Here is a 10,343-nt window from a genome sequence, read left to right on the forward strand (position 1 = left end):
GCGAAGACTTCCTACGGACGGGAGGATTGACAAGCACTCAAGTAGGTTTGCAGACTATCAGGTATGGCCTACTGTGAGACTATTGATTTACTGAAATTATTTCTTATACTGTACTGTGCTAAACTAACATACTGTTCTGTAAATAGAAATGGAGAACAGTAAAGGTTAGCTGACTGTTAACATTAACTGAATACAAGAGAGATTCAAACAGTAATTGTTAACTAGAAACCAAAAATGCATGGGTATCGAGGAAGAAACAGATATAGACTGTTATTGAGAAATGACCATACAATATAAAGCTGAATAGACGAGTCTGTAATATCAGAATGATATTAGCAAAAAGTATACTGTAGGTCTCTGTTTAGTTTACAAGACAAATAAGCGAAATATGCGTTTGACACAGCAAGATTCGAAGAGAAGTTATTTATGCTTTCTTGATATAAAAACCCTTAACATGCATTCACGGTATAACATTGAGACATAAGGCGGACTGGTAAAGTGCCGCAATAGCAATGGATATATATATACATGTATTACAATGTTGTTCATATAAATAAAGAGAAACATATGTGCATACTAAACCCTGGACCGGATAGCCGCGGCCAGAGAATGACAAGAACCTCATATATATTATGAAATCGAACTCTGTAAGGTCGCATGCACAGCATACATAACCAGAACAGCGTATGGACCATTCAATATGTAAACAATATATATATACGACCAGAATAGTAGGTAACTATGGTATATGCATTCTTCAGACTAACTACAAATAAACCTTTAGCTACACGGTTGAATGGGAATGGAAACGAGCCGCAAGGCATCATAACCAAACCGAATGCATGGTATCATATTCAAACCGAACCGTCTCATATAACAGAGGCATTATACAATAATATGACAATGTAATGTAACGAGTCTCATGACATTAGAGCAATATGGTAATGAAATTATATAGCTGTATATTAACATTCGGAGTTCAAAATATAAAATTAGAAACAGAGGACTGGGACATCCGAGAAGACTGTAAACAAGAATATGAGAACAAAACCAACTTAAAAGGGTTGACCTCATTATACAAGATAATAACAGAGAAATCCATAACAGAGTCAAACATTAAGTTTGCTTCATAAATACTTGTCTGTAGACAAAATGAGCCGGATGGCTTAAGCCTAAAATTAAACATGATATGATATTTTCTGAACTAATTCTTCAAAGCGCAAAGTGATTGTACTTCGCGGTTCCGCCTGAGTCGACCTAGGCGCCGTATCATTGCCTGAGAACTCTAGCATATATGATATCTGAATCGAACAGTCAAAGTCTGACAACCCTGTTCAAGGGTGGTCGGATTCAGACTTCGGCTTGATCCTTAAGGATGAAAAATAACCTACAGTAATGAGCATACCTGGTTAAGGTCAGCCGACAGTATGCTGGAGGGTATCCTTGCCTCCAAGATGCGAGGGTAGCCTCTTACCTGAACCAGAGATCCATTAGATAGGGAAACCTGAGAACGAAAATGCTATGTGAAACAGTGCTTCATAAAAACCAGAACTGAAAGCAATAACTGGAAAACTGTGACAGTCAAGGGGCCGAATAATTAAGATTACCGGGAGACATGGCGTATTACCATTAAACAGCGTCGTTGCATTGCAAACTCTAATGGTGCGCATACCTGAAGCGTCCCATAACCCTTGCAGTAGCTGTAGGTTGCATAAAAACTCATTCAGGAACTCAGAGCTTCAGCAGACTCATCGATGAACCAAATGAACATTAGAACCCGAAAGAAAGGGGATGGGTTTATAAACTCTTCATACCATTGACCTATTCTGGCAGGATCTCCTCCGTTGATCCGCCATATGCAATGTTCACCGTTCGATAACCGGTGGAAATGGGCGCGAAACCAAGCACCACCGAGAAGCCACCCTGTATCATCTCGAGTTCCGAGAACTCACGGCCAAGTGCCATCACAGCCGTTTACCTTGCCAAATGGACGACGCAGGTTTGCACAGTTGGTACCGAGTGCAGAGGCCAAGACAAATGTATTGAATGCAGGTAAGTCTCCGATATGGAAAAATCCGATGGTAGCTGTTGCTATTTAATGTAATTGAATTCGGAGCAGTGCATGCAGGCCGAGAGCGTGGTGATGGCGGAAATGGCTAAGGTGTATGTAATTAACACTGGGCCCATAAGTATATTCGTATAACCCGTCAATCAACCTTGGATATAGTGATGCGTGCAACTATATACATGCGACATATGTATGTTATCCACTTTAATTTATGCCGCCACCTTTGTACATTAGATATTGGTAACCTGTTGGATGTGCAATTAGTTTATAGTTTAATGAAAGTTAATGTAATATATATGTTTTACATTAACTCATATTTACCATATTTGAACGTCACGTTAAAAAAAAAAATTTCTGGGAAAGTGTGACAAATTGGTATCAGAGCTAAAGGTTGCAGCACTGGCGCCTTTGGGAATTGGTAAGCGGAAAGGATATGGAGGTACGCCATCAGTAGGCATTAACTCAGGTATGAGTTTAATCAGTCGCATACTCATATACACTACTTTTGGCATGAAGGGTGTCACTCATGTTTATAACTTCTTTGAGAAGTAGGTAATAAGTTGTTACATAACTACATTCATAACATTGGATTCATAACATTGGATTCCTGATGAGGAAAAGACAATGGAAACTTTTGTCGCACTTACAAACAAAATTTGAACACTCATTACACTTAAGAACAATATTGAACACTCATTGAGGAAGTGACAACCAACTACCAACTTTTGATTTGCACATATGGCCATAACGACCATGCATAAATTGAACTAGATTGAAATTACAATGAACGCAACTTAATAAGCCAATGCATGAATATAAATTGGGGGGGAACATCCTTGAATAGGATAAAAAATTGTTGTAAAAAGGACATTAGAAGAACCCCTTAGATATTGAAAACATGCCATGAGTCAAGCAGCGAGATTTGATTGTTATAACTAACTTTGATTCAGTCTTGTCATGGATGCATGAAGATGATTGGTAGTTGAGATTGGTTAGTGTTGTATGACTAACCCATAGAACTTATATGGGTTAATTGAATTGGACTAAGATTGCTACAATCTTAGTAAACAAGTGAAGTTGATTGATGTCGCATGCATGGAATGTGTGTGTGAAGATTTTTACTCTCTCTGTGCTATAGTTCTAGTTGTTTATGAGGAGTTCTTAATTTTATTCACCATGGGAATGCATGATGAATAGTATATGCTTATGTCCTAATAGATTTAAAGATGATTGCCCTCTAATTAATTGAAATCCATTAGCATAATTGAAATCCATTAGCATGGTATTTGTTTATGTTAATCATTACTTGTTGGGAGATAAAAACCATCAGAGCCTCGATTTAATGATGGTTGAATTTATCTCTACTATGAGGTAGAATGATGGATTTCTTATGCATGTTGCATTCCAGGGTAAAGTTAATTGTAGAGGCATGGGAATGATGGATTTCTTATGCATGTTGCATTCCAGGGTAAAGTTAATTGTAGAGGCATGTTCAGTGGGTAACATTTCTAGGACCCATTCATGGTATAACTACATGTGATAATTATGCATTAATAGACTACTTGTGTTAATACAGTTCTCAGTTAACTCTAACTACCTTCCCCAACTATAGATGCTTCCAAAGGAAAAGGAAGCAAGGAGAAGGAAGAAGACCGTGTTGTAGGGACAGACGGAGATGGGAAAAAGAGTCTGGGAATGACTAGATAGCGCTTGATGTGCATTCCCTTGACCATGCTTAAGGAGTTGGAAAATGATAACTATAGTGTGTTGTTGTTAATGATTTTCGTAATGTCTCCTTGAAGTCATTATTCTGAAATGGATACATAGAAAAGTTATGATAATTGTTGCATCTAGCATCAAGTGGCAACTCTGGTGCGTGTGTGACACTTAGGAGATTATGCTTCTAACTGCATAAGCAGATCAATTGCTTCCGGTAAGGGTAGTTTAACTTGTTAAGTTATGAATGTTGACCCAAGGATAAGATAAGTGTCTTGTTCACTTACTTGAAGAACACGTATGAATGTTTTATATGATTTCTTAGTAGAGGAAGTATTTGAATGCATACAATAAAAGAATGGTTCTTTATAGATTTTCGTGGTAAAGAAAATGGGTTAAGGCATGCAGTTAAAGATTGATTGTTTATATGTTTTCTTGGTAGAGAAAATATGATAATACTTGCAGTAAAAGAATTGGTTATTTTATATGCTAATTGCATGATGATTCTAGTTAGTTTCTAAGTTCTAGTGAAATGATTATGCATTACATGCATTATAAAAGATAACTAAAGATGTGCTTCTAGGCACATAGATATTTATCCCTAATTTCTTGAGGAAAAAGTATGCATATTTCATGTATGAAGATGCAAGATTTTATGAAAATTTTCTTGAAAATAAAAGTATCGGTTCTTTCCTTAAAGACACATTAGAATAGTGATCATACAAGAACCAAAATCCTTACTTGTTTCATGAAAAGAACTATGTGCATTGAAGTAAGGTAATTGTGTTAGGAGAACACATGTTGCATATGAGTAGCTATTGTGACTTTGAAATTGTAAGTCGGTGTGTACTTAGAGAAAGTGGTCATGCTAACTTCTTTGAAAATAATAATCTCTTGGAGATATTGTCTGGTTGGATGAGCTGTGTCAGCTGTGTCGATTGCTTGATTTTGATACATAAAGGATAAGTAAACTTTGTTTTTGTATCTTGATTTTTATGTCTAAAGATAGATATCTTTAATAATTTCTTGAAAAGGAATCTAGAGAAACCCTCACATCGGAAGATAGAGAAATGAGAATTAAAATGACTTCCTTTAAGAAAGAGGTATGTGGTTTGTTGTATGAAATGCTGGTAGTATTCTAGTGAAAGGAATATGGGTTGTATACATTAAAGAAAGGCTTATATGATAAGCAATGGTATGCACAAAGATTAGTCATTATGATATAGAGTTATGATCTTTGTATGTTAGAGAGATTATGTTTAATTACATTAACAATACATGACCCAAGCTAGCCATAGTAAACGTGAGATAATACTCCACTAATGATGATTGAAATTGGAGCAACAGACTGGCAAAATTGGAAATGCTTAGATTGTTAACTCAACGATTGTTGACATTTATTGAGTATTTGCATATGCTTTTATACATGACAATATTGTATGCATGAACATTCTTGGAAATGGAATACGTGTTAACTGATGCATATTTATAACTAACGTTGCTGATGGGATTAAGTAGTGGAAGCTTAACGGCAACAAGAAAACTCATCACATAAAATACAATTATAAATGATAAAGAATGATGTTATATGATATGCATGAACTATGTTATTTGGAAAATTTGCATGCATACAACGTGCATGATGGATATGTTTCCCATCAATCTTGATGTTGTGGACCCATGTTGGGGTTAGGTGTAAATGCATGGTATACATGCATGTCTGTTGTGTTAATGATAATGTTCATATGGTTCATTGTGTAAATTACTTGGAGGAAGAGTATTAAAAGAGAAAATATTCATGCTATGTCTGGTTAGGATCAGATGGCATGAGAGGAAAAGAATTTTCCTGTGCACGCTATGTCTGGTTAGGATCAGATAGCGTTTACTGGCGAGACCAGTGTAATTGCGGTCGAGTAAGACCTGCAAGTGCTTGGGTTGATGGCAATACCTGCCCGAAGGGGTTGATGGTACTTGTCTGCCCGGAGTTGGGTTGATGGCAATTACCTGCCCGGAGGGATTGATGGTACTTGTCTGCCCGGAGTTGGGTTGATGGCAATTACCTACCTGGAGGGGTTGATGGTACTTGTCTGCCCGGAGTTGGGTTGATGGCAATTACCTGCCCAAAAGGGTTGATGGTACTTGTCTGCCCGGACCTCCTCTCCCTAGAATTCTTGAGCTGGTTGGCCAGTGGGATTCTATGTTAGACCTGGTAAGGTCTTTATCGAAGAAACTATCTGGATGTGAAAATACTCGATTTGGTTATGGGAACCAATTCCCATGGGTTGGGAATTCTTTAGCCTATTATGATGCTCATAGCTAAAGAAATGAATGAATCAGCTATATGATATGTTGAAAATAAATTCTATATATAGTTGTGTGAAATATGTTATGCACATTTAACAAGAAATGAGCTTAGTGCTCAATAAGGAGTAATTGGAAATCTTAATTCCTTTATTGTATTATTAATGTTGTGAACATTTTAGTGGGTTTAGTGGGAACTAGGACAATTTTTGCTTAATGTAGTAATTGACTGTTTTGATGTTTAGAGAGCTAGGTGCTCTTTTGGTACTTCTCGAAATACTTTGCGGATGTCTTTAGTGAGAATTCGTTCAATATGCACGTGGATCAGTAATTTATCATTTGATGATTAGTATTAGTGCTCTTTAAGTACTTGTAAAAGTACTGTGATTTAGAAGCATCTTACATTGCACAATTGATTGCTAGTCAAAAGTATCTCATTTGACTCAAAATATAGTGACTAATGTGATTGAATTGTTAGTCATATATTACAGGGGTTACTTACCCTGGAAGGTTGAAGAGTTGACCAACCACTATTAAATGTTTACATGAAGGTATTCATGATTTTCAAGAATAGTTGGTAAGTAATGGTAAGTTAACACAGAGAATTGTTATCATAAATGAATAAGGGAAGTGGTGGCGATTAGAAGTTGCATATTTTTGCAACTATTGATGCTTATAACTGATGATATTTCTTATGACTATATCGTTACTATTTTGTTTGTCGTCTTTTCTTAGAATGAAATCGTTGATTTCAAAGAGAAAGGATCACATTTTGTGTGGCTTAGATGGTAATACCATGAGTAAAGTCTAAAGTTCCAATGAATGATGAACACCGAGGACGGTGTTCCTGTTAAGAGGGGGAGTATGTAATATCCCTATCATGAATAACTGTAACCCTGCGTAAAAGTAATTAAAGATTACAAATCAGTTATTAACTGATTCTTGGCTATTGTGGAACTGAACGAGAATGAGGGACACGTTAAGCACAAATTCAGGAAACCACAGAAGCGGAGGAGCTTGCTGTTAACACGGGAAAGATTCCAAAAACCGCAAAAAAAAGCCTTCAGAGCCATTATATTAGAGGGTGCATAGCTCATACAGCGGCATTCTGGGCGGCGGTGTTTATTTGACATTAATCGAAAACAGCCGCTACAGATCTTATGATTAGAATGTGCATAGGAAAAAGAGGAAACAAATACTGATGCTATGTCACGATCAGATGGCAGAGAAAATGAAAAATAGGAAAAAGAGGAAACAAATACTGATGCTATGTCAGGATCAGATGGCAGAGAAAATGAAAAATGAATGCTATGCTGGTTGGGATCAGATAGCAGAAGTGGAAAAGGAAATTTTCCTGTGCACGCTACGTCTGGTTAGGATCAGATAGCGTTGGCTGGCGAAGACCAGTGCTATTGCAGTCGAGTAGGACCAGCAAGTGCTTGGGGGTGGAAGCTCAGCGAAGACTTCCTACGGACGGGAGGATTGACAAGCACTCAAGTAGGTTTGCAGACTATCAGGTATGGCCTACTGTGAGACTATTGATTTACTGAAATTATTTCTTATACTGTGATGTGCTAAACTAACATACTGTTCTGTAAATAGAAATGAGAACAGTAAAGATTAGCTGACTGTTAACATTAACTGAATACAAGAGAGATTCAAACAGTAATTGTTAACTAGAAACCAAAAATGCATGGGTATCGAGGAAGAAACAGATATAGACTGTTATTGAGAAATGACCATACAATATAAAGCTGAATAGACGAGTCTGTAATATCAGAATGATATTAGCAAAGAAAAGTATACTGTAGGTCTCTGTTTAGTTTACAAGACAAATAAGCGAAATATGCGTTGACACAGCAAGATTCGAAGAGAAGTTATTTATGCTTTCTTGATATAAAAACCCTTAACATGCATTCACGGTATAACATTGAGACATAAGGCGGACTGGTAAAGTGCCGCAATAGCAATGGATATATATATACATGTATTACAATGTTGTTCATATAAATAAAGAGAAACATATGTGCATACTAAACCCTGGACCGGATAGCCGCGGCCAGAGAATGACAAGAACCTCATATATATTATGAAATCGAACTCTGTAAGGTCGCATGCACAGCATACATAACCAGAACAGCGTATGGACCATTCAAAATGTAAACAATATATATATACGACCAGAATAGTATGTAACTATGGTATATGCATTCTTCAGACTAACTACAAATAAACCTTTAGCTACACGGTTGAATGGGAATGGAAACGAGCCGCAAGGCATCATAACCAAACCGAATGCATGGTATCATATTCAAACCGAACCGTCTCATATAACAGAGGCATTATACAATAATATGACAATGTAATGTAACGAGTCTCATGACATTAGAGCAATATGGTAATGAAATTATATAGCTGTATATTAACATTCGGAGTTCAAAATATAAAACTAGAAACAGAGGACTGGGACGTCCGAGAAGACTGTAAACAAGAATATGAGAACAAAACCAACTTAAAAAGGGTGACCTCATTATAACCGAGAAATCCATAAGAGAGTTCAACGTTAAGTTGGCTTCATAAATAATTGTCTGTAGACAAAATGAGCCGGATGGCTTAAGCCTAAAATTAAACATGATATGATATTTTCTGAACTAATTCTTCAAAGCGCGAAGTGATTGTACTTCGCGGTTCCGCCTGAGTCGACCTAGGCGCCGTATCATTGCCTGAGAACTCTAGCATATATGATATCTGAATCGAACAGTCAAAGTCTGACAACCCTGTTCAAGGGTGGTCGGATTCAGACTTCGGCTTGATCCTTAAGGATGAAAAATAACCTACAGTAATGAGCATACCTGGTTAAGGTCAGCCGACAGTATGCTGGAGGGTATCCTTGCCTCCAAGATGCGAGGGTAGCCTCTTACCTGAACCAGAGATCCATTAGATAGGGAAACCTGAGAACGAAAATGCTATGTGAAACAGTGCTTCATAAAAACCAGAACTGAAAGCAATAACTGGAAAACTGTGACAGTCAAGGGGCCGAATAATTAGAATTACCGGGAGACATGGCGTATTACCATTAAACAGCGTCGATGCATTGCAAACTCTAATGGTGCGCATACCTGAAGCGTCCCATAACCCTTGCAGTAGCTGTAGATTGCATAAAAACTCATTCAGGAACTCAGAGCTTCAGCAGACTCATCGATGAACCAAATGAACATTAGAACCCGAAAGAAAGGGGATGGGTTTATAAACTCTTCATACCATTGACCTATTCGTGGCAGGATCTCCTCCGTTGATCCGCCATATGCAATGTTCACCGTTCGATAACCGGTGGAAATGGGCGCGAAACCAAACACCACCGAGAAGCCACCCTGTATCATCTCGAGTTCCGAGAGCTCACGGCCAAGTGCCATCACAGCCGTTTACCTTGCCAAATGGACGACGCAGGTTTGCACAGTTGGTACCGAGTGCAGAGGCCAGGACAAATGTATTGAATGCAGGTAAGTCTCCGATATGGAAAAATCCGATGGTAGCTGTTGCTATTTAATGTAATTGAATTCGGAGCAGTGCATGCAGGCCGAGAGCGTGGTGATGGCGGAAATGGCTAAGGTGTATGTAATTAACACTGGGCCCATAAGTATATTCGTATAACCCGTCAATCAACCTTGGATATAGTGATGCGTGCAACTATATACATGCGACATATGTATGTTATCCACTTTAATTTATGCCGCCACCTTTGTACATTAGATATTGGTAACCTGTTGGATGTGCAATTAGTTTATAGTTTAATGAAAGTTAATGTAATATATATGTTTTACATTAACTCATATTTACCATATTTGAACGTCACGTTAAAAAAAAAAATTTCTGGGAAAGTGTGACAATTTTGTATTTAAAATTTATATTATTTAAATATAAATAATAATTTATTGTTGAAAATACTGTAAGGTTAAACATGAATATAAACAATATAATTTCATGAAAAATAGTTTTTGGGATGATTGCAAAGGGTGTTAGTTCTCGATTTGACTATTTAGACTTAAAAAGCTGAATTTTAGAATCACATTAAAGAAATTTAGATTAATAATGTTGATTAAGAACATTGACAAAAAGCCAATACGGTCTGGTAGTAAGAGCAAAGGTGATGATCAATTCCAGCTGGCGCGCACCGTGTAAGGATTAAGAAAGGATAACATAAGCTTAGCCACGTGTGATTGCAACGAACACATCTTATCTCAGGCTTCCTATGGAGGTA

General features: G+C 37.3%; 2 long non-coding RNA genes across 8 annotated transcripts; both read right to left on the bottom strand.

Annotated features, from left to right (window-relative positions):
* Positions 1 to 1,126: 1,126 nt before the first annotated feature.
* LOC149240969 (uncharacterized) lies at positions 1,127 to 1,899 on the bottom strand. 4 transcript variants are annotated; one of them, XR_016245569.1, is made up of 4 exons: positions 1,815 to 1,899; positions 1,608 to 1,700; positions 1,406 to 1,474; positions 1,127 to 1,330 (listed from the first exon to the last, which is right to left on the bottom strand). It is a non-coding gene; the product is annotated as an uncharacterized LOC149240969 (long non-coding RNA). The 4 variants fall into 4 exon arrangements; XR_016245568.1 differs by having other exon boundaries at positions 1,406 to 1,504; XR_016245571.1 differs by lacking the exon at positions 1,815 to 1,899 and having other exon boundaries at positions 1,628 to 1,761.
* A 6,698-nt stretch (positions 1,900 to 8,597) lies between these two features.
* On the bottom strand, positions 8,598 to 9,298 carry LOC149240970 (uncharacterized). Of its 4 annotated transcripts, none has more exons than XR_016245573.1 (3): positions 9,160 to 9,298; positions 8,938 to 9,006; positions 8,598 to 8,862 (listed from the first exon to the last, which is right to left on the bottom strand). It is a non-coding gene; the product is annotated as an uncharacterized LOC149240970 (long non-coding RNA). The 4 variants fall into 4 exon arrangements; XR_016245572.1 differs by having other exon boundaries at positions 8,938 to 9,036; XR_016245575.1 differs by having other exon boundaries at positions 9,140 to 9,298.
* Between the last annotated feature and the right edge of the window lie 1,045 nt (positions 9,299 to 10,343).

The sequence above is a fragment of the Pinus tabuliformis genome, chromosome 8, assembly GCF_031772625.1.
Source record: "Pinus tabuliformis cultivar Carrire ecotype Pingquan chromosome 8, CPIR1, whole genome shotgun sequence".
NCBI lineage: Eukaryota > Viridiplantae > Streptophyta > Pinopsida > Pinales > Pinaceae > Pinus > Pinus tabuliformis.